We start from the raw sequence: 23,824 nt of genomic DNA on the forward strand, positions 1-23,824 counted from the left end.
AGAGTTCTGACTGAGGAACACGTATCTGAGCGTATCATATATTGACATTTCATGGTACTTATTGGAAGAAAATTTATTAGAGACAACTAAAAAAAATGGTATAGTCAGTTTGCTGTATTCTATTATATAATGTATTGCATATTGCTAGAGGCATTTAAAACCATTTGTTTTTAATGTGACCTCCTTTGGTAATCTCTATTACAAAGTTTATATTAAGAGTGACAGTAAATTGCTGAAATTAGGACCTTCCCTTAGTCTGAAATTTTATTTCATTTTCTATTATTTCTAATAGTTTTAAAGCACTACTGATGTTTAAGAGATAAACTTGTGGTATGCCCACATTATGTACCACCTCTATAAGCATGTGGATGGTCCTACAAATATTCAAATACTTTCAGCTTATATCAACTAATTTAGGCCAGGAAACCTAGATTCTAATCTTGGGTGTTTTGTTAACTAACTCTAGAATCAGGTATGTTGCTCAACTTCTCCTGGTCACAGGAAAGTGAAAATCTTGGAATAGGTCAGGGGTCTTCCAACTTTAAAACTCCATGACTTGACAACTAGAAAAAGTCAGTTTTGTTAGGAAAAGCGTTTGCTGATTTTACAAAAAAATCAAACAGTGCTTTTCACTCTTTCCTTTGGCCTGTTTAACAAAAACATTTTGTAAATGTGTAATTTGGAGGGGGGGGGCGGGAACCTACCTGAAACAAGCGAATGCAAATTATGTTGGCCTTGGAAAAAGTTCTTTTGTATGAAGGACTCCAAATACATTGGCCTAGATGATGAACTAATAGGCAGCCAAAACACACAAACAAAAAAACCCAAACCCAACAACAACAACAAAACCCTTGAAAATGTTAGTTATATAACCTCAGGACCATGAAAGTATATTAAAACCAAAACCAAAACCAGATTTTGTTGTTGTTGTTGTTTTGTTTTTTTTAATCGTTATTTTTGAGAGAGAGTGTGAGCAAGGGAGGGGCAGAGAGAAGGGGTCAGAGGATCTCAAGTGGGCTCTGCTCTGACAGCAGGGAGCCTGATGCAGGGCTTCAAGTCAAGAACCCCGAGATCATGACTTGAGCCAAAGTCAGATGCTCAACTGATTGAGCCACCCAGGCACCCCCCCAAAACAGATCTTTTTAACTTCCTTAGTGAAAGAGAAATTTTGAGTTTAGAATTAAAATATCAAATGTAAAAACTGATAAACTGAGTACTCAAAGTAACTTTTAAATAAAAATTTTAAATACTTCTCTTAAAAATTCAATATTATATTAACTTTACATTCCTAAAACAAATGCTATATCCCTTTAGATTTTAAAATAGAATACTTTGGGGGTGCCTGTGTGGCTCAGTTCGTTGGGCTTCCAATTCTTGATTTCAGTTCAGGTTGTGATGTTACAGTTTGAGATGGAATCCTGCCTTGGGCTCTGCACTGACAGCCAGGAGTCTGTTAGGGATTCTCTCTCTCTCTCTCTCTCTCTCTGTCCTTCCCCCACGGGTGCGCGATTGTGCACGAGAGATCTCTCTCTCTCTCTAAATAAACAAACATTAAAAATATGAGTGATGTGATAAAAAGACATTAAAATTTTTTTGATGTTTATTTATTTTTGAGAGAGAGAGAGAGCAAGTGGGGAAAGGGACAGAGAGAAAGGGAGACAGAATCTGAAGCAGCCTTTGGGCTCCGAGCTGTCAGATCAGAGCCTGATGCGGGGCTGAACCCACCAACCCTGAGGTCATGACCTGACACTTAACTGACTGAGCTACCCAGACGCCCCAAAAAGACATTTAAAAAAATAATAATAATAAAATAGAATACTTTGGCAATTTTTCAAATATTGATTTTGCAATGTTAAAGAAATACCCCCAAATTTTCATTTTGTTTTGCCACTAAAGGAGAGAGTGGCAGCCTGAGGAATAACAGCCCAGTGCTACAGTTTCACTGCCACCATCTCATAGCTTTGTGACTGTGGTATGTTAGGCAATTTTGGATGGCAATATACAGAAACTCAACAATGTGCCCTCAGGGAATAGCATTGGAATTTGGTTCTTGTTCCTTTGGTTTGCAAAGAATACGTATGCAAATGAGAAAAACTGAAATCTCAGCCAGGGATATCAGGCTTCCCAGGAACAACAGAGAAGTTGAATAACCATGCTTCCTAGAAGAGGGATGCACACTGGGTTGGGTTTTCCGGAACACAAAATTTAGAGAGTGTTCAGAACCCAAGGCATCAGATCTTTTCTTCAAAAAAAATTTTTTTTTAATGTTTTATTTATTTATTTATTTATTTATTATTTATTGAGAGACAGAGAGTGAGCAAGGGAGGGGCAGAGAGAGAAGGAGACACAGAATCCAAAGCATGCTCCAGGAGAGCCCGATGTGGGGCTCGAACTCACCGAACAAGAGATCATGACCTGAGCAGAAGCCAGATGATCAACCAAGTGAGCCACCCTGGTGCCCCCAATCTTTTCCTTAGAGCAGGGGTTCCCATCCTACTGAACATCCCAGTCACCTGAGGAGTGTTTTAAAAATACAGATTGTGTGGGGTGCCTGACTGGCTCGGTCCATAGATCATGTGACTCTTGGTTTCAGGGTATGAGTTTGAGGTCCACCTGTGGTTTAGAGTTTACTTAAAAAAATAATCGCTTCTCGGCCTTTTGGCTAAGATCAAGTGTAGAGTTTACTTAAAAAAATAGATAGATAGATAGATAGATAGATGGATAAAAATAGTGAGACCCCATCAGCAAAGGCTCTGGTCTAGTCCATATGAGGAAATGCTTTGGTCCCTTCGTTGCTAAAAATCTTCCAGGTGGATCTTGAATGCCCTGCTCTAGGAGTTGCCTGATTTTGCTAGTCTCTCATTGTATGCTTTATGATCAGCCCACTACCAGTTGATTCTCTTAGCTTTGACTGCATGTGTCTTTTTTATCACAGGGTCAGTGCTTCATCTGCTTCAAGCCTTAGCTCAATACTACCTTCTCAGTGAGGCCTTTCCTATTCCTATTATTAAAAATTGTACCCTACCCCTTACACTTTCTAGTCCCCTTTCCTGCATAATTTTTATCCAACACTTATCGCCTTCTAATATACTCTTTGATTTACTTATTTATTGTATTTATCATCTGTCCCACCCACCAGAATGCAAGATCCACAAGGCAGAATTTTTGTGTATTTTTGTCCATACTGTATCCCCGGCACCTAAACCAGAGATGCTTAATAAATATTTGTTGAATATAAGAGTTGAATGTGTAATGAATGGATGTTTTCTGCTTAGTCATTGGGCTGACATTATTCTGCCAGAGCCCTACTCACCTATGGGCACCCTCTGTGTCTCCTTTCGGATCTCTTGGGGAGATAGTATCCCCAATTGATTGTCTGATTGGACCAGCTTTTTTGGATTGAGGTCCCCCCCCCCACCTCCCACCCCAGGTCACTTTTGAATGGGTGTGACCTGGCTGTTATAGATCACAGCAATTAGCAGTGACTCAGGGATTGCACAGCACAATAGTACTGCCTGGGGCCTCCCCTTCAGCATGGGCTGTGGGTGGGGCAGTTTCTTCAAGAAACCAATTTTGGTGTTGGGTGACTGTTCAGCAAATTACCTCACCCTACTGAGCTTCAGTAAGGTGGCTTTAACGACACCTGGGTCTGCCTTAACTCACAGTGAGTTCTTCAGAAGTTCCAGTGAACAATGTGTGGGGAACATATTGCACATAAAAGGTGCTTTCAACATTCACTTATTATAAAAATAAAACAAGACAAGTGTGAAAGTTATTTAATTTTAGATGACATTTAAATGTGGCTTTTAATAAAAAGCCCAAAGAAAATTGCAGGGCAGAAATTAGGAATTTAGGACTTGGTTGCAAAAGTGCCTTTGGGATGGTTTCCCCCCACCACTGAATGTTTTTCTTTAATGTTATTCTCATTTCGCTGATTTCTATTTGGCAGGGACTCCTGATACATAACTTCCAAAAAGGCATTTAAGAGGAATAAATGCAAAGATCTGCACTCAGTCTTCAAAAACAAATTGTACAAATACAGGCTGAAGGAGACTTGGTTTTATAGCTATATATGTGTTAAAGACTTAAAAAGAATTTGGAGGTACTTTTGTTTTTAGTTGGCAAAACTTGATGTTCATGAACAATATGAGGTGGTAGAAAAGTGTTATTGTGATATCAGACTGAAATTTGAAATATCATAAAAATGTGGTAAATTATACTTCACTATTTCTCTCTTCATACCTGGGTTATTGGACTCAGTTCTAGATGCCACTTTTTAAGAGGCACTAGGGTATGATCAGATGAAAGTGTATGGAGGAGATGAAGGGTACATGTGAGTGAAGCATAGTATGTATGGGAAGGCATGTGCTATGGTTGTTGACTTCAAATGTTTAAAAGTCTATGTATGGAAGGGTAATGGGGCTGTTCTGTACTCAGTACACGGTACTAGACTCAGATTCCCTGGGCCCTTTAATACACATTGTATTCATATTTATAATAATGGTTGAAAGTATTCTTATTTTCCCCTTTTAGAGTTGAACAAACTCACACTTGGAGTTGTTTTGTGCTAGTCCAAGTTCATACAGCTAGGAAGTTATAGAACTGGGATCTGACCACCCCGCTTTAGAACTTAAACCTAGTGGTATTTCCTCTCAATACCATAGCTACCTACAAATTTATAAGGAGACATATTTCAGTTCAATGTAAGGACTAGAAGGATTGTTCCAAGATGAATATCGTTATAAAGTAGTGAGTGGTTCCCTACCACATGGAGTTTGTGCCTATGCTGGACAGCTACTTTGTAAGGATCTAGTAGTCCCTCAACTTCTACATAGGCTGTATAAAGCAGGATATGCTTTGGCGCCTGGGTGGCTCAGTCAGTTAAATGTCGGTAAGTGTTGGACTTCGGCTCAGGTCATAATCTCACAGCCTGTGGGTTCAAGCCCCACATCGGGCTCTGTGCTGACAGCTCAGAGCCTGGAGCCTGCTTCGGATTCTGTCTCCCCTTCTCTCTGACCCTGCCCCACTCACACTCTGTCTCTCTCTCTCTCAAAAAATAAACGTTAAAAAAAAATTCAAAAGAAAAGGATATGCTTACCTTCATCACAAAAATATCAAAAATGAAGTCTAATCATAGAGCCAAAGGAACTCCGAGGCCTAGTGAATTTCAGCGATGGAGCTATGTTCATTAATTCAGTAGTTATTGGAAAATACAGCGCCCAGACTTCACCCTGGATTTACAACCTGATGGCTTTTGTTTTTTGTTTTTTGTTTTTTGTTTTTTCTGTTACAGCAGTTAGTCCTTATCTACTAACTGGGTAACAGTGTGGAGCTAGAGGGTATGGAAAGAGGAAGGGCAGGGATGTTTGGGAATTACTGTAATGGATTGTTTGGCATGTTCTTGCTTTATTAAAACAAGGAAAGAATGTGGATGGTAGGAGGACAGGATTTTTAAAAAAACCTTTTTTTAATGTTTATTTTTTGAGAGATAGTGAGAGCGCCCATGTGTGTCCATGAGTGGGGGAGGTGCAGAGAGAGAGGGAGATGGGATTCTAAGCAGGCTCTAGGCAATCAGCGCAGAGAGCTCAAGGTGGGGCTCCAACTCGTGAACCATGAGGTTATGACCTGAACTGAAGTCAGACACTTAACCTATGTAGCCACCAGATCCCCCCAGGGTTTTAAATGATAAGCAGAGAGGGGTGCCTGGGTGGCTCCCTCAGTTTGATGTCTCTTGTTTTCAACTAATGATCTCACCGGTTTGTGAATTTAAGTCCTGCATTAGGCTCCACGCTGACTGTGCAGAGTCTGCTTGGGATTCTCTCTCTCCTCTCTCCAGCCCTCCCCCCTCCCACACTCTCACTCTCTCTCTCAAAAATAATTAATAAACTTTAAATGATAAGCAGAGAATGCCACTTTGTTAAGGAAGAATAGAATACTGTGAAAGGTTAACAAGACAGGGACTGTGGATTGTACTGTATATTTCCCTCCTGGTGAATAGATGCTCAACATTTGTCTGCCGGAAGGAATGCCTCAACCTTCAACAAATATTCAAAGAGAAACTTCTTGGTGCTGAGCACTTTGCTAGGTCTGGGAACCAAAAATGAACTAGACAAAAATCTGCATCCTTTTAAGGAACTCAGTCTGGCAACAAAAGACCACCAAGCAAAGCAATGGGAAAAAAGTACTAAGGATAATCATAGCGAATACATAAAAGGTCTCATGAAGGCATAAAGGAAAGAGTATTTAATTCAGTGTAAGTGTATAGGGTGAGCACGTGGGTGTGTAGAAAAGAGGTGATGTCAGGTAAGATTCCAAAGAGAAAATGATGAGTTTATTATCTTGAAGGATAGTAGGAGTTCACCTGTTTAAATGAGGGATGGATTTCAGATGGGGGTAAATACACAAAGATACTCAGAACAGAACCTGTTGCATCTGTGCGTGAAATGTGGTGGGAGTCAGAGCTGGAGCTGAAGAGGTCTAGGGATCAGATGGTAAAATGCCTTGTATACCATGGTAATTAGCTTGAACCTGATTGCCCAGGTGGAGAGCCTCTGAAGAATTTTAAAGAGGGAGGCTCTGTGGTTTTGGAGCATTCTCTGGCAGTCATACGAAACAGAAGCAGAAATTAGGAAAGCTGGATCTAAAGAGTGGCAAAGAGGTTGAAATAGTGGAGACAGATTATTAGTCACAGAAATAAGCGGAAGAATTTATCCATGGGATTTTGATCAGAGAACTTTAGTGGAGAGAAATTTGATTGCCTAGTTGTTGGAATGGCAAGATTTTATCCATTGAATGAGGTGATACAGAAGCGAGTGGTACAGTGAGTAATACGGAAGGCCTGGGATTGGGACCATATGGTTGCCCTGAGCTTGTGTATATTAGCTGCTGACTCTTTTGAACTGAATTCAGGAAATGACATAAAAATGATTTGCGCAATAAAGTTAGAAGAACGAGGACTCCGAAGCCAGTACGTTTGGAGAAAAATAACTAGGGTTGGTGAAGATGGGGAAGTAGGATTATCAGAGGGCCATTTGTGAATAAATTTTGGATCGCCCAATAGAAAAATCCCCAAAGAAAAACAAATGCCCTGAATCCAGCCTTTCCTCACTACGACCCATTTCCCCCCCCCAGCTGCCTTCATTCTCCAGAACGTAGAGGTTAGAATTTCGAAAATTTGGAGACCATATACTCAAACCTATATATGTCAGGCTGAGGACAGAGAAAATAAACGATTTGCAAGCCGTCAAGTAGCGGGGTCTTTCCTTAAGACCCGGCTTCCAGACTCTAGCCCCAGTGCTCCTATCGTTACCCACACCGCTGCGGGCTTGGCAGCGCGGAGCCCCGCGCGCGGCAAGCTTCTCGGGGTCAGCCGGGGTGCGTCGGAGGCCCCTTCCTCGCCCCACCCCCACCGCAGCCCCGGTGGGACTGCCCGCCCCGCCCCCTTCCGCGCCGGGCGGGGTCGCTGCGCCGCCGCTAATCGCGCGCGCGCGGGGTCGCGCGGACGCGGGTCGGGCCGCGGGTGCGGGGAGGTCGCCAGGCCGACCGCGCCGCCGCCCCTTGCCTGACGCACGGAGGGGCCGGGACACGATTTGCCGCGAGTGGCTGGAGTCGCCGCCGCCGCCGTCCAGGCCCGCTCCGCCCCCGGCCCGCCTTTCTCCCGCCTCGTCCTCCGCCTCCGCCCGCGCCTAGCTCGCGTCCCCGCGTCCTCCCCACCAACCCCGGAGCTGCCGGCCGCCCGCGCGAGCGCCAGCGCCAGCCAGGTGAGTGTGGCCGCCGCGCGGCCCGGGCGGCCCTGGCGGGAGGAGCGCGCAGGCCCCGCGGCCGGGCGGCGAGCGCGGGCGGGTGGAGGAGGCGTGGGTGGCGGGCCCGGCTTTCTTCCTGGGCGCGGGCCGCGGGGCGGTGGAGCCGCTCGGCTGAGGGAGGGGCTCCCGCGCCCCGCCGCCGCCACCGCAGACAAAGCGCCCGAGGTGGGAGCCCCGCGGGCGGCCTCTGCCTCCGCGCCGCCTGCCGGGTGCGGCCTCGTTCCGCACTGCCCGGCCGCTCTCGTCTCCCCACCCTCCCCGAGCACCCTTGTTCATTTCTGGGTGAAAGGGACACGCATCATGCAACAGGTTTGGGCGTTAATCCTCATTTTCCGGCGGGTCTTGTCCTCCCGGCGTGCGGGCACCACATGCGGAGGCGCCGGGCCCCGGGGCGAGCCCGGCGGCCGGCTCCGGCAGCCGGCTTCTTTGTGTGGCCAGTGACCAGCCTTGCCCGGTGGGTGGGGGACGCCCGCCCGAGGCCCCCGGGCTGTGGCGAGGCTCCTGGATGCCTGTGTTGCGGCGTGGGGCTTGGCTTTCCCTGGGCCTGCAGGCTGTTAACATCCTTTCAGCCTTTGGAGGAGTCACAAAGAGAAGGAAGAGAGGGTTGGCAAGGATCTCTGGTTATGTACTTATTTTTCATACGTTAGGTAGACTGATAGTAGAAAGGAGCCGCAGTCTGGCCGGCTCGTGAAGTTGCGGGTGGGATTTCGACCTGGGATGCACGGTTTGGACTTGCTGCTGCTCTGACAGCAAGTGGTTTTCTTGGTGCTTTGAGGTCTTTCTCTCCTACACAGACATTATCCCAGAAGTTGGAAGTGGTCTTTGAGGGAGTAACTGTATAGCAGCTGTTTGACAGGTCACCTCTTGCTGCACATTTTGTCCGTGCCAAATATACCCACAACACATCCTGGCATAGGTTGACAAACTCTCAAATTAAAATTGCCACTCAAAATCCGCCCGTTTTGGAAAATAGTAATCCACATGGTTTTCTTTGCCTTAATCTGGGATTATTTTCGTATGTGTGAAGAACTTTTTTCTAACCCCCCCCCCCCAGGAGGAATACTTAATAAAAAACAATTTATCTTTGTTCATATACCTTGGTCATGCTGTTACCTAGCTGGTTTTGTTGGTATGCTATTTTAGTATAACAATACTAAATGGAAGGAAAATATCTTACTTGTGCTTTGAGCAATAAAATGCCTCTTTGTTCTAGAACCAGGAAGTTTTTATACATAATACTTTTTGTGGACAAAAGTTGGTGACTGTCTTTGCCCCATGACCCAATACATGAAAAAATTCCCAATGACTTAGACAGCATTACACAACTCTATAGATTGTCTATCCCAAACCCCAGGAAATCATTTTGCTGTGTATTTATTCAAGCAACATAGACTAAATTTAACCTTAAACATTGGGCCTAACTCTATAAACTCCTTCAACGTTAGGAATGAATTGATTGCATTTGAAGAGTTTGCTAAGCATTTTAATCCCTGAGAAGAGTAATGGGAAGGAGTAATTGATGGAGATTAGGAACCCCTGATGGATTTAGCAGAGTGGCAGGAGAACAGAACATGAAAGGTGGTAGACATTGCAAACTTCCATCTACTTCGGTTTTAGTTGATAGGCAGGGGCATATCTGAAAACTAAATGTCCACTTATTATAAAAAAGCAGAAAAACGTGTTACATTCTGACCTATTTGGTTTTTTTTCAGTGTACTCTGGAAAGACTCCTTGAAGCTCTTTCTACTCCCTACAAACTTGCTATTAATAAGGACTTTTCTTTTGAAGAAATAAAATTATACCAAATTAATGTGATCTGTGGAAAGTTTCTCTGGAATGATTAGTAGTTTTACTTTACTAAAAATACCATTCATCTGTATCACATCTGACTTCAGAGAGCTTTTCATAGCTGTTACAAGCTACAGGAACAACCTCTTGGAAAAAGTAGAATATTGACTGATGATGAGGAGCAGAAACTTAAATTTTTATAATAGTTTTTTTAATTGAGATATAATTCTTATACCAACAAAATTCACTCTTACAATGTGTACAATTCAGTGGCTTTAGTATATTCACAAGATAGTACAGACATCACCAGTTCAAGAATATTTTCATCATGCTGAAAAGAAACCCCCTTACCCCATAACTGTCACTCTCATTCCTCATTAGCTGTCACTCTCATTCCTCTTCTCCTGCACTTGGCAAATATTGATCTACTTTCTGTCCCGAGATTTGCCTATTCTGGATGTTTGATAGAAAATGAATCATACAAATATGTGGCCATTTGTGTCTTTTACTTAGCATAATATTTTTAGGGTTCATCCATATTGTGCATTTTGCCTACTTCATTTTTATGGCTGAATAATGTTTCCTCTATGGGTATGACACATTTTGATCATCCTCTCATCAGTTGATGGACATTTGGGTTGTTTCTACTTTTTGGCTGTTATGAGAATTGTTGCTATGAACACTCATTTACAAGTTTTTGTGTGGACATGTGTTTTCAGTTCTCTCGGGTGTATACTGAGATGTGGTATAGCTGGGTCTTACGATACCAAACTTCTGTTGTCCAATGGCTGCACCATTTTACATTTTCACTAGCAAAATATGAGGGTTCCATTTTCTCCAGGACTTGTTAATGTTGCCTTTTTGATGACAGCCATGCTAGTGGGTCTGAAGTGGTATCTCATTGTGGTTTTCATTTGCATTTCCTTAATGGCTAATGATGTTGAGTATCTTTTCATGTTCTTATTGGCCTTTTGTTTATTTAGACAAAATGTCTATAATGGTTTCTAAGTTTGTTTTCACATGTATTTTCTCATTTAGTCTTTGAAATGATTCTGTAAGATAAGTTTATCCATGTTTTACTGCTAGGAAGCTAAGGTGCAAAAAGGTTAAATAAATTGCTTGTTTTTTAACCTTAGAGTTAGTAGGAGGGTTTGAATGTACACTCAGATCTTCCTCCATTCTTTCCACTCCAAGAGGCATACAGAAGTTAAATTGTGTTTGCAAATTTGCTCGGCTAATCATTGACACAGTGGGGAAAAATAAATAAAAAATCAAACCAAACAACAAAAAGCAGGTGTTGTGGCCATAGTGCCTCATATTCACCAGATTTTGTTATTCTTTTAAAAAAAAATTTTTTTTTTTAACATTTATTTATTTTTGAGAGGCAGAGAGAGGCAGAGCATGAACAGGGGGGAGAGAGAGAGACACACAGAATCCGAAGCAGGCTCCAGGCTCTGAGCTGTTTGTTAACACAGAGCCTGATGCAGGGCTCGAACCCACAAACCGTGAGACCATGACCTGAGCCAAAGTTGGATGCTCAACCAGCTGAGCCACCCAGGAGCCCCTAGATTTTGTTATTCTTTTAAAAATAAAGCCTTTGTTTTCTTCTGTCCTAATAAGGTAGATATGATTTCCATATTTCCTATACAGAAGCAACCAGAAAGAGTAAACCTAGTAACAGCTTCTTGGTGGCATAGCTAATCCTAGAACCCACTCTTCACTGAGACGTTGTGTTTTATATTACCCTACAGCTTCCTTGTTCTGTTCTCCCACTGATATGTTCCCTTTATCTTAAAATAATTGAATAATTTTCCATCTTTCATAAATGTTAAAAATTTTCTGGGTTAAACTGAAATTAACTTATTTTTGAGCAGGGCAGTTTGCCAGTTTCATCTTGAAGTGCAGGATTACTGAGGTACATATTTCAGTTTTTATGTGGCACTCTGTATCAGACATAGGTATGCAAGATTAACAGCTCCTTAAGTGTAGGGAGAGGCCATATGTTATTTATTCATTTTTGCATATCCATTGTCCAACATAGTGTCCAGCACTATGAATACAAATGAATTTTTTTAATCCCCCCCCCCCCAAAAAAAAAACTCAATAAAAATGATCTGGTGCTGTTTTTTAGAATAAAGGCAGTAAAAATTCCAGAAAAAAAAATATTTCTTACCCCTGACACGTGACCTAAAAAAATAATAAATGGTAAAAATTGGAACTTGACTTAAAATTCAGCATGTATCTTATGGAAGGAAGTAACTGTTCCATCCTGGGTTTAAAAAAAAAAAAAAAGGCCCTGGGGTGCCTGGCTCACTCCATAGGTAGAGCATGTGACTCTTGATCTCAGGGTCCTGAGTTCAAGCCCCATGGGTGGGGGGTGGAGTTTACTTAAAAAAACAATAGGGTGTAAATACCTGGTGGCTGGCACAAGTGCTTATAAGCTCAGTGCCCATTCATAGGAGCTGCAACCCCCCTCCATGTTAAATAAATGAACACCCAATGAGTAAATAGAAGAATTCGTTTTCATTGTAACAAGTAGAGAAGATACAGCAAATGTGTATTTAGGCTGTGCTTTTCATTTATATATTTTAATGGAAGACATGATGCATGTTCATTATAAAAATTCAGGTAGTATGTAGGTATATTCAGTAAAAGCTGAAAACCCTTTACTTCTTGTCCCCGTCCTTTCCTTCACCCCCAAGATCATTCCTGTCCCAGGTAACCATTGTTAACAGTTTAGGGTTTATATTTCCACCTGTATCTTTGATTGATGTGTACGTGTGTATATCCAACCTACATATATCCAACCATACATACATACATTCACATTGGTTTTCCCTTTACAGATGGGATTGTACTACACATTTCCTTAGTTTTTATAGTTACATACATTAAGATTTTTGCATTTATAGTCACAAAGGATAAATATAATATTTATGTTTTCTTTTTGGTTTGCTATCGTTGCCTGGTTTTGGTGTCAGAGTTAAGCCGTCTTCTAAGAATGAAGTGAAAAACTCTCCTTTTTTCCCCTGTGCTCTGGAATAGTTTAAAAATGTCTGCCCTTAAGCACTTATTAGAAATTCCCTGATAACCTTGGGGGAGGGAAGAGATCTGAGACAACCTTTTAACTTCTTCCTGTTTTTCTTGTTCTGTTGAGTTTTGGCCAGTATTTTCTATTACATTTTTGGGGAAAGAATCCTTCCATATACACACTTCCCTTCCCTTAGCTCTGATGAGTAAGTTGAGAAAAGCAAATGGTTAGCTGAAGCAGTGGATGCAGGAGTATATGTGCTTTTCTCTTAGAGAGGTCCAGGGTAAGGCCCTATGCTTACTAGTTGTATAACCATAGAGAAGACTTTCTCTCTTCAAACTTCTGTTTTCTTATCTGTAAAATGGTAATAATCCCTACCTCATAGGAGTCTTGAAAGTATTAAAATGAGATGTGAGCTAGCGTATGAAAAAATCTCAGTAGTTGTATCTAATAAAAATTGACAAATCTATACTATTAAACTGTAACGTTATACAAATGTAAATTTGTCACTATAGTTACCATAAGTTGTTTTACTTTATCAAGAACAAGTTTAAGGAGAGGGAATGGTGGAGCTATGGATGGTTTCCACTAATAAATTAGAAGGCTCTATAAAAATTTCCAGGTTATTTAGAATTTGATTTTGGTAGACAGTGATTTTTAAAAACTGAGTTGAATTCTCAGCAGCTTTTTTTTTTTTTTTTTAAGTTTATTTATTTTTGAGACAGAGAGAGACAGAGCATGAACGGGGGAGGGGCAGAGAGATAGGGAGACACAGAATCGGAAGCAGGCTCCAGCTCCGAGCCATCAGCCCAGAGCCTGACGCGGGGCTCAAACTCACAGACCAAGAGATCGTGGCCTGAGCTGAAGTCGTACGCTTAACCGACTGAGCCACCCAGGTGCCCCAATAGACAGTGATTTTTAAATACCTGCACAGTTTTGAGGCAGGTTAGTGGGGAAAACACACCTGGATTAATCCTGCGTTATCACTTATTAGCCTTGTGACTTCGGACAAGTTAAGAATTTCAGTAAAATGGGATAAATACATTAGCTTTATAGGGTAGGTGTTAGGAAAGAGAGAAGTATAGTGTTCATCTAAAAAGCATTCAGATTGTTTATTTTTATTTTTTAAAGTCTATTTTGGCGGGAGATGAGCAGAAAGAGATTAGCATAGTGTTTAGCATCTAATAGGCATTCATATTGTTTTTATTTTTTTTTTTTAAGTTTATTTTTCGAGAGTGGGGGAGGGGCAGAGAGAGAGACTCCCGAGCAGGCTCTGCCCTATCAGTGCAGAGCCCCTTGCAGGACTGGAACTCAAGGAAACCAACCATTAGATTGTGATGTGAGCTGAAGTGGGATGCTTAACTGACTGAGTCATTTATGTGCCCCAGGTGTTCTGATTGTTAATTCTTTTTCTTTGCATGACCATCAGTGACAAACATGCGGTGCGAGGGTTCTGCTGTTTTAATTCTGCTTGATGTAGTGGAAAGAACATTAGGCCCTTAGACTTTTAGCCTGTGTTTTACAATTGCTAGCCATTGGCCTTGGACAGATCACCTGCTCAGCTTCTGTTTCCTTACCTATTAAAAAAAACAGCAAGAAATTGAACACGTATTGAGCATCTATTTTATATGCATTTCGTAGATAGTTTACAAATCTTAACCTCATTTAATTCTCCCAATAATTCTATTGAAAAGAGATGATTATTTCCCATTTTAATGAAACAGAGGTTCAGGGTTTTCTGACATTTATTTGGAGGAACCCCCCGCCCATGCTTGTCCATGTTCTTTCACTTGTTAGAGCTGTCCTCTCTTGGTGACGGTAGGGTGTGCCCCTGTGCACAGGGAATTCCGAATAAGCATACTGCAAACTGAAATACTAAATGTATTAAAAAACTCAACCACAGTTGGCTGAGACTACTTATTTATTAATGATTTCCATTAATAAAATACAAATAGAGGATGGTTAATGTATCCTAATGCCCATACTTAAGAGTAGTAATTTAAGTTTTTTAATATAGTACTTGAGTTGTTGATAATCGTTTTACCTAAATAATTCATCAGGCTTCATTGCATTTCCAATTTGACCAGGTAGAGGAGAGGGAATAGGTAATGGTCATACAGAGAAATCTAAGACTGTTTGATAGTGACGCGCGCACGTGTGTGTGTGTATGTGTATGTGTATGTATATGGAAGAGCTCAGAAGCAGCAGTTCTTTGACAGCTTGGCGTTTACAGAAACTACAGGTTCTTGGAAAGAAGTAGGGAAAATCTACATTATAATTCGTTGTCTACTTGCAGACTTGCAGAGTCATTTGAAAAATGAACCTGCCTTTGTCAGCTGGTTTATAAAGAGCTATTGATTATGTTCTTGAAAGGTTGTGATACTGTATTTCCTTTGATAGGGGTTGCCAAAGCTTTTGCTATGGGTTTCATTTTATTTGATCAGAGTCCATGGTATTGACTGGCTTTTTTGTAAGTTTTGTGCTAGGGATGTGCAAACAAAACAAAACAACAACAACAAAAAACTCAACAACAAAAAACTGCTCTTGGGACATCACAAATTAAATTGTAATTGAATAATAGTATATAGAAGGTCCAGAAATTCTGTCTTTTGAAACTTCAGTTATCATTTTTATTCTATTTGGTAGGAGTGGGAATTCCTGTGTTTAACTTAGAGAATTTTTATCAGAGTGGGCTTGAATTGTGCTATGTAAATTCTCACTGTTATTGAATGCTTTTTGGCAGAATACAGTACAAAACATCATGAGGTATATGTAATCGTTAGAAAACGTGGTTCTTGTCTTCAAAAAGTTTATACTTAGGGAGGCACTGAAGGAAAAAACTAAAAGCACATAGCAAATTCTTAAAGCTTGTGCGTGCTTTTTGTAAAATCAGTTTTGCTGCATTGGTCTTTGGTAAGATACCGTAGGTATCTCTTGATGGTACTATCAGAAACCTCCCAACTCTTTGAGAAGTGGTAGTTGTGTATCTTGTATATCTAGTTCATCTTGTTCATTCTATAGTGTTCTCTTTGCTCCATAAAAATTACTGTTTGGTCTAAGTACACATAATAGTTCCCATTTTGAGTACTTTCCTGTTTATCTCCTGGACTGTGGACTGGGCTTTCCTTTTTGTGATGCCCACTAGAAAGCCAAAGTCATTTGTGGCCCACTCCAGAGCAGACATAGTGATTTTATGCTGTACATATTTTTAGCCTTTTTCTTGGCACCATTTTTGGTGTTTTCTTTATTCTTTTGCATTTGTTTTTTAAATTTATTAACTTTTTACAGTTTGTGTATTCTTGTAAGTCTCAATCCTTTTCAGAACAAAATACTGGTATGTGTGTATGTGTGTACGTACATGTATGTATATGAAATCCATGGAGGAACATATCGAGGCAAACAGATTAATGTAGTGGAGACCAGATGTGGCAAATGGGTTTTATTTCATGGGCCAGCTTTGATTGATGGTGGCTGCATGGAACACTGCATTAAGAAGTAGCTGGAGGGGCACCTGGGTGGCTTAGTTGGTTAAGCGTCTGACTTCAGCTCAGGTCATGATCTCACAATTCATGGGTTCGAGCCCCGCATCGGGGTCTGTGCTGACAGCTCCAGCCTGGAGCCTGCTTCACATTCTGTCTCCTTTCTCTGCCCTCCCCTGCTTGTGCTCTCTCTCTCTCTCTGTCAAAAATAAATCAACATTTAAAAAAAAAAAAAAAAAGGAGGAGAGAGGGAATCCCAGGTAGGCTCTGTGCTATGATAGCACAGAGCCCAACTTGGGGCTTGATCTCACAAACTGTGAGATCATTACCTGAGCAGAAACCAAGAGTCAGATGCTAACTGACTGAGCCGCCCAGGCACCCTTAATTAGATTTTTTTATCTCCTAAAATTCTAATTAATTCCTTGTATTATTTCCAGTGGCTTTGCCTTAGTTCATGTTTTTGTCATCCTTTTCATTTCATTTATTTTTTTTTTAAAGTTTATTTGTTCTGAGAGCGGGGGGGGGGGGGGGGGGGGAGAGAAAGAACGAATGAACCAGAGACAGGGCAAGAGGGAATCCCAAGTAGGCTCCACGCTGTCAGCACAGAGCCTGATGCAGGGCTCAGTCTCGCAAACTGAGATCATGACCTGAGCCGAAATCACAAGTCAGATGCTTAACGGACTGAACCACCCAGGTGCCCCTAAAATCTTAACTCTTAAATGGCTCAGTAAAAAGATGCTCAAATTAATTCATAATAAAAGTAGGCACCAATTGATTGACAAATACCAAATAATTTGGTAACATGGATATAGAAACACAGATGTACTTCTAGGTCTTTGATGGATATGCAAAATGCTACAATACCTACCAAAATTACAAAGGCAAGTAACCATGTCTAGAAATCTCTTATAGTATACCCACCTGCCTCACCACTGTGTGGAAGATAACATATACAAAGTTATTCATTGCAGTATTTGTAGGTACAAAAAAAGTGAATAACAGCGAACATTTATCTACACTTGGTATAGGGTCAGACACTGTTCTAAGCACTTTACACACTTTCTCATTAAATCCTCTCAATAATCCTATAAGGTAGGTGCTATTAACACTCCCATTTTATAGATAAAGAAACTGAGAGGCCAAGTATAAGTAGCCAAAGACCACATAGACAACGTAGAGGCAAGAGTTTGAACCCAGGTAGTGTAGCACCGGAGCCTGTTTTCTTAACTGACATTATGCCATCTAACTATAGATCAATATATGGTACATCCTTCTTAAGGAGTGTTACATTTTTAATTTTATTTTTATAAAGATTTTTTTTTGTAATCTCTACACCCAACATGGGGGTTCAAACTCACCCTGAGATCAAGAGTCGCATGCTCTTCACAGAGCCAGCCAGGCCCCCAAGACTACTACATTTTTAAAAAGAAAGTTCCTTTAATTCCCCCTTTGAGTTCTAGGGTAGACTGAACTCAGTGACTGACTTCAAAAAGCAAAATATGGAAAGGGAAAAATAGTAACTTTACATTGAAGAAAACTGGCAAACATTACCTTAACCAAGGGATCTAGGTTAATATCACCAATGATGTCATGTAAATACATCAAGGACTCCCTCACATTACATGTTGAGAAGAGCAGCTCAACTTTGTGTATTGTTTTCAGAAATCCATATCCTCATTTTAATCATGAGAGAAACATTAGATAAAACCCAAGTTGAGAGTTACTCTATAGCGTATCTGACCAGTATTCCTCAAAACTGTCAAGAAAAGACTGAGAAACTGTCAGAGAAAACTAAGGAGACAAGATAATTAAATGCAATGTGGTATTCGGGATGAGATCCTGGAGCAGAAAAAGGACATTAATGGAAAAATTGATGATATCCAAATAAAGTCTACAATTTAGTTAACAATAATGTATTGCTGTCAGTTTCTCAGTTTTGACAAATGTACCACAGTAAGATGATAACATCTGAGGAAACTGGGTAAGGTACATATAGGAACTTTTTGCACATTTCCCCCCACTTTTCTGTAAACCTAAAATTATTCCAAAGCAAAAGGTTTATTTTTAAAAAAGAAGATGACTCTGTGTATTGATATGAAAAAAAACCTCTAAGAAGTGAAAAATGAAAGGTGTAGAATATGTATGTAGTATGGAATCTCGTGGCGCCCCTAAAGATATTGTTTGTATAAAATGGATGGGAAAGCACATGTATGCATAAAGGTTTCTGGAAAGATACATAAGAATCTGATGACACTGGATGACTTTGTGGAGGTGAGAACTCAATAGTTGAGGAACAGGAATAAAGGAAAGACTTTTTAATGTGTCCTTTTCTATCTTTTTAATTTTGAAAAATAGAATTAGCATTCAAAAAATAATTAACTTTTAAAATGAAATGGATGAATGGGCGCCTGGGTGGCTCAGTCGGTTAAGTATCTGACTCTTGATTTCGGCTCAGGTCAGGGTCTCAGCTTCATGATCCCAGGGTCCTGGGATTGAGCCCCTCAGGCTCTGTGCTAAGTGTAGAGCCGTTTTGGCATTTTCTCTTTCCCTTTGCTCTTTTCCCTTGTGTGCTTGTTCGCGCTCTCTAAAAAACAATAAATAAAAATTTTTAAAAATTAAAAATTTTAGATTTTGATGCTGCTTTTGTGAAGGAAGTTGGACTTTATTATCTGGAAAGTGATAAAAAATGTTGGGGGAAATAATTATAATAACTAGGTAAGGAATAGTTTGAACCTCGTAAAGACTAGAACTAATATTATGGTTGCAAGATGGGCAGTCTGAGAAGTAGATCACTAAGTTGCTGACCTCTCTTCTGGTGTGGTAGTATGGTGTCTTGGTAATTGCTTTTTAAAAAGGTTTTTGTATGTATGTATGTATGTATGTATGAGAGAGAGGGAGAGGGGGAGAGTGAATCCCAAGCAGGCCTCATGCTGTCAGTGCAGAACCTGATGTGGGACTTAGACTCACAAACTGTGAGATCATCACCTGAGTTGAAATCAAGAGTTGGACACTTAACCAACTGAGCCACCCAGGTGCCCTGTTTTTAAAAAAGTTTTAGGGGTGCCTGGGTGGCTCAGTTGGTTGAGCATCCGACTTCAGCTCAGGTCATGATCTCACGGTTCGTGAGTTCGAGCCCAGCATCAGGCTCTGTGCTGACGGCTCAGAGCCTGGAGCCTGCTTCGGATTCTGTGTCTCCCTCTGTCTGCCCCTCCCCCACTCATATTCTGTCTCTCTCTCTCAAAAATAAATAAACATTAAAAAAGTTTAAAAAAAAAGTTTTAAGAGGTAGGGTGCTTGGGTGGCTCAGTCAGTTGAGCATCTGACTTTGGCTCAGGTCATGATCTCACAGCTTGTGAGTTTGAGTTCCGCGTCGGGCTCTGTGCTGACAGCTCAGAGCCTGGAGCCTGCTTCATATTTTGGGTCTCCCTCTCCTCCTTGCCTCTCTCCCACTCATGCTGTCTCTTTCTGTCTCTCAAAAATAAATAAACATTAAAAAAAATTAAAAAAAAACGTTTTAAGAGGTATTGCCACCATCCTACATTTGAAGCCAGCAATGAAGGAAACTGAAGGCAGGGATAGAGGTTGGAAGGAAAGGTTATAGTTACATTAGAGTAAAACTGAAAGGTAATCAGCGTGACACATCTTTTATGATATTCATGTTTTTATTTTGTATAATAGGCCAAAATTAAAATATATTGTAATTAGTTGTGTATATAATTGTAATTAATTTTGACATGTAGTTTTAGAAGTATTTCCATACCATTGCCTTCTCCCGTATATATAATCATTGCCGGTTGGTAGTTTTGTTCCGATCATGTATTATGTACTGTTTGGTGGTTGTTACTGTTAACTGCCTCCCTCCAACACCCCCACCTCCACCCCCAAGTACATGTAAAAATCAAAAGTGCTGAATCTTACTTTCCATCTACTGGATAGGGGTGATAGTGGGTGTGATGACCTTTTGCTCTTTTCCTTAGTTGAGTTTCATGTCTGGGAGTTCATGAGCTTAACCGCCTCATGGACTGTACACACCCGGCTTTACCCCTAACACATTGGAGGTTCCAAGAACTCTGAAGCATGAACAGATTGTGGGATGGTGGAGGGGAGGAGGAGGTACAAAATGACCACAATTCTGAAAGAAGAAAGGGATGTCAAACCAGGAAGCGGAAGTAGGCACCATGAAAAATGGAATCTGGATGCTCAGAATTTGAGATTCTTGGCTTCTTTTTAAAAAAAATTTTTTTTTTTTAACGTTTATTTATTTTTGAGAGAGAGACAGAGCATGAACGGGGGAGGGGCAGAGAGAGAGGGAGACACAGAATTGGAAGCAGGCTCCAGGCTCTGAGCCATCAGCCCAGAGCCCGACGCGGGGCTCGAACTCACAGACCGTGAGATCGTGACCTGAGCTGAAGTCGGACGCTTAACCGACTGAGCCACCCAGGCGCCCCTAGATTCTTGGCTTCTGAATAAGTAAGGCGGAAAGAGTGGAGAGGGCAAAGTAGAGCTCATGTTACCTATGAACTCTTGACCCAGTTCCCCCGAGCATGGAGCTGGAGGAAAGCGGTTTTCCTGGAGGACTCAGCAAAATAAAAACCGTTCCTACTTCTTCAAACCAAACATTCTTCTAGATGCTTTAAACTCTAAAACAAGTCTGTTAAAAGATTTTCTTTCCTTTTTAAGTCATTTTCTGTTTTGATAGGGTAGGCTGAAAGACTATTCCTGGCCTCCTGGGGCCAGCAGGTCTGAAGGATGCCCTGGGGTGGGAAGGAACTCAGAAGGCACAGGAAAGGGAAGCTTAGAGGCAGCTTAGAAGACAAAGGTGGAGTTTTATGGATTTTCACCAGGTTCTGGATTGTCTTTCCTCACAAATAAGAGCTCTATTCCAAATATTTCCTCTCTATAGGATGGGCAGCTAACCAGACAGCTTGAGTTGTGGTGAGATGGAAACTGCTACTGCTGCTTTGTAATTTGGGGTTTGTATTCAATTTACTTTGAAAATACCTAGAACTCCCAAGATCAGAAATGGGGAGTGGATGCTTTTGGGTACCTGAATTAAACAGATGACAACACTTGGACTACAGTTTTAATTCTGTCTTAAACATACAGTTTCTGTTTAAATGCCATTTGAGTTAACCTGCTTTTGTACATAGTGAGAATATTTAAGCCTATCACTTACTTATATCTTAGTGTGAGTCATTTAAGCAGGTAATTATTGCTTTCCCCCTTGATACTTGGCTGAGATCAGGTACTAAGGAAGTAAGAATGTTGATAGGAGAGGTCATTTTATAATTTGCATCTTCTGTGCAGGATCATGCTGGACACTGTGGTTGTTAACTTTCTGTGACATTGAAGAATTGAGGATAGCCTGGTGAAGGGAAGCATAGGTGTTGGAGCTAGGATAAATCTGGCTTAGGCTTAGCACAGAGCCTGACCCTCTTTAATCATTCTACATATGGTAACTAATATCTCCCCATCCATTGCTATTTGATCATTATTATTCTTCTAATTTACTTTTAGAGCACATCGTTCAGATATCAGAAAGTGCAAAGGTTTCAGTGAAATTTCCCACCCATCTGTAGTAAGATACAGTTTTTGTTTTGTTTTGTTTTGTTTTTGCAGCCACACCTACTTCCTTCCCACGTACCCCCTTTTTACTTCTGGCAATCATTAATCTATTTTCCCTTTCTATAATTTTGTCATTTCAAGAATGCTATGTAAATTGAATCTGTAGTATGTAACCTTCTGAGATTGGCTTTTTTTCATTCTTTGTAGTCCTCTGGATATTCATTTAAGTTTTTTGTAATCTAAAGAGTTTATTCCTTTTTAATTGCTGGGTAGTATTTCACACTGGATGTGCCACAGTATATTTAAACATTCACCCATTGAAGGACATCTGGATTGTTTTTTGAGTTATTGGTTGCTACGACTAAAGCTGCCACAAACATTTTTGTTTGGTTTTCATATGAACATGAGTCTTCATTTTTCTGCACTAAATGATCAGGAGTGCAGTTGCTGGGTTGTATGGCTGCATGTTTAGTTTTTTTTTTTTTTTTTTTTTTTTTTTTAAAGAAATTGCAGAGGCACCTGGATGGTTCATTCAGTTAAGCATCTGACTTCAGCTAAGGTCATGATATCACCATTCATAAGTTCAAACCCCTCACAGGGCTCTATCTGCTGCCAGCACAGAACCTACTTTGGATTCTCTGTCCCCCTGCCCCTCCCTTCCCCCCCAACTTCAAAAATAAACATTAAAAAAAAATTTGCCAAACTGTTTTCCATGGTGGCCGTACCATTTAATTTTTGCTAGCAATGTATGAATATTATGGACTGCATTTTGTTCCCTCTAAAATTGGTATGTTGAATTCCTCACCTCCTGTACCTCACAATGTGATTGTGTTTGGAGATAAGGCCTTTAAAGAGGCAATTTATGTTAAAATGAGGCCTTTAGAGTGGGCCCTAATCCAATCTGAGTGTTGTATTTATAAAAAGAAATGTGGGCACACATCCTTGAGGGATATTCATTCGCAGAGGAAAGACCACATCGGGATACAGTGAGAAGGTGGCCATCAGTGAGCTAAAAAAAGAAGTCTCAGAAGAAACCAAACCTGCTCACCCCTTGATCTTGGACTTCCAGTCTCTGGAATTGTGAGAAATAAATTTCTGTTGTTTAACCAACCCAGTCTATGGTATTTTGTTATAGCAGATAGCCCTAGCAGACTAATACATTGAATGGTCCTTACCCCCCCCCCCATTTTTTTAAGTGCTTATTTAAATTAGGGAGAGGGAGACAGACAGACAGTGTGTGAGCAGGGGAGGGCAGAGAGAGAGAGAGAGAGAGAGAGAGAGGTAGAGAGAGAGAGAGGTGGAGAGAGAGAGAGATGGAGGCAGAATCCAAAGCCTACTCCAGGCTCTGAGCTGTCAGCACAGAGCCCAGCGCTGGGCTGGAACTCATGAGCCATGAGATCATGACCTGAGCCAAAGTTGGACACTCAACTGACTGAGCCACCCATGTGCCCCTCCCTCCACATTCTTGGCAACATTTGGTTTTTGACTTCAATTTTAACCATTCTGATAGGTGCATGATGAGGTCCCAGTGTAATTAGTGTACACTAATTGGTGTAATTAGTATTTTCTTGGTGGCTGGATGGCATTGAATATCTTTTCATGTGCTTGTCATTTGTGCATCCTCTTTGGTGAAACTATTCATGTTTTTTGCCCATTTTCTATTTGGATTTTTTTTAACTGTTGGGAGTTTCAAGTATTGTTTTCTATATTCTAGATACTAGTTCTTTGTTAGATGGGTAGTTTGAAAGAAGTTTTTTCCCACTCTGTAGCTTGTCTTTTTGTTTTCTTAACATAGTCTTTCATAGAGCAAAAGTTTTTGATTTTGATGAAGGCCGCTTTTTCAGTTTTTTCTTCTATGGATTCTGCATTTGATGTCAAGTCTAGTGTAGCTATACATAGATCCTGAAAATTGACTCCTAAGATTTTAGAAAACTTGTGGAAGTTTGAGTTTTCTATTTTACATTTAAGACTGTGATCCATTTTGAGTTAATTTTTGTATAAGTTTCTCTCCACCCCCCCCCCCCACCCCGCCGCTGTTCCCATATATATCCAGTTGTTCTATTGCCATCTGTGGGAAAGGCGATCTTTGTCCCTTGAATTGATTTTGTATCTTTGCTAAAAAACAATTGGGCATATTCATGTACCATTTCTCGGTTCTC

At 40.9% G+C, this 23,824-nt stretch overlaps 1 protein-coding gene across 2 annotated transcripts in view; it reads left to right on the plus strand.

Moving 5' to 3' along the window:
- The first annotated feature begins 7,539 nt into the window (after nucleotides 1-7,539).
- SESTD1 (SEC14 and spectrin domain containing 1) overlaps nucleotides 7,540-23,824 on the plus strand; it is a 151,372-nt gene continuing 135,087 nt past the window's right edge. For both annotated transcript variants that reach the window (XR_007454355.1, XM_049615426.1), the window contains exon 1: nucleotides 7,540-7,760. The gene's annotated coding sequence lies outside the window, so the exon portion shown is untranslated. The remainder of the gene's footprint in view (nucleotides 7,761-23,824) is intronic.

Source organism: Panthera uncia (assembly GCF_023721935.1).
Source record: "Panthera uncia isolate 11264 chromosome C1 unlocalized genomic scaffold, Puncia_PCG_1.0 HiC_scaffold_3, whole genome shotgun sequence".
Taxonomy (NCBI): domain Eukaryota; kingdom Metazoa; phylum Chordata; class Mammalia; order Carnivora; family Felidae; genus Panthera; species Panthera uncia.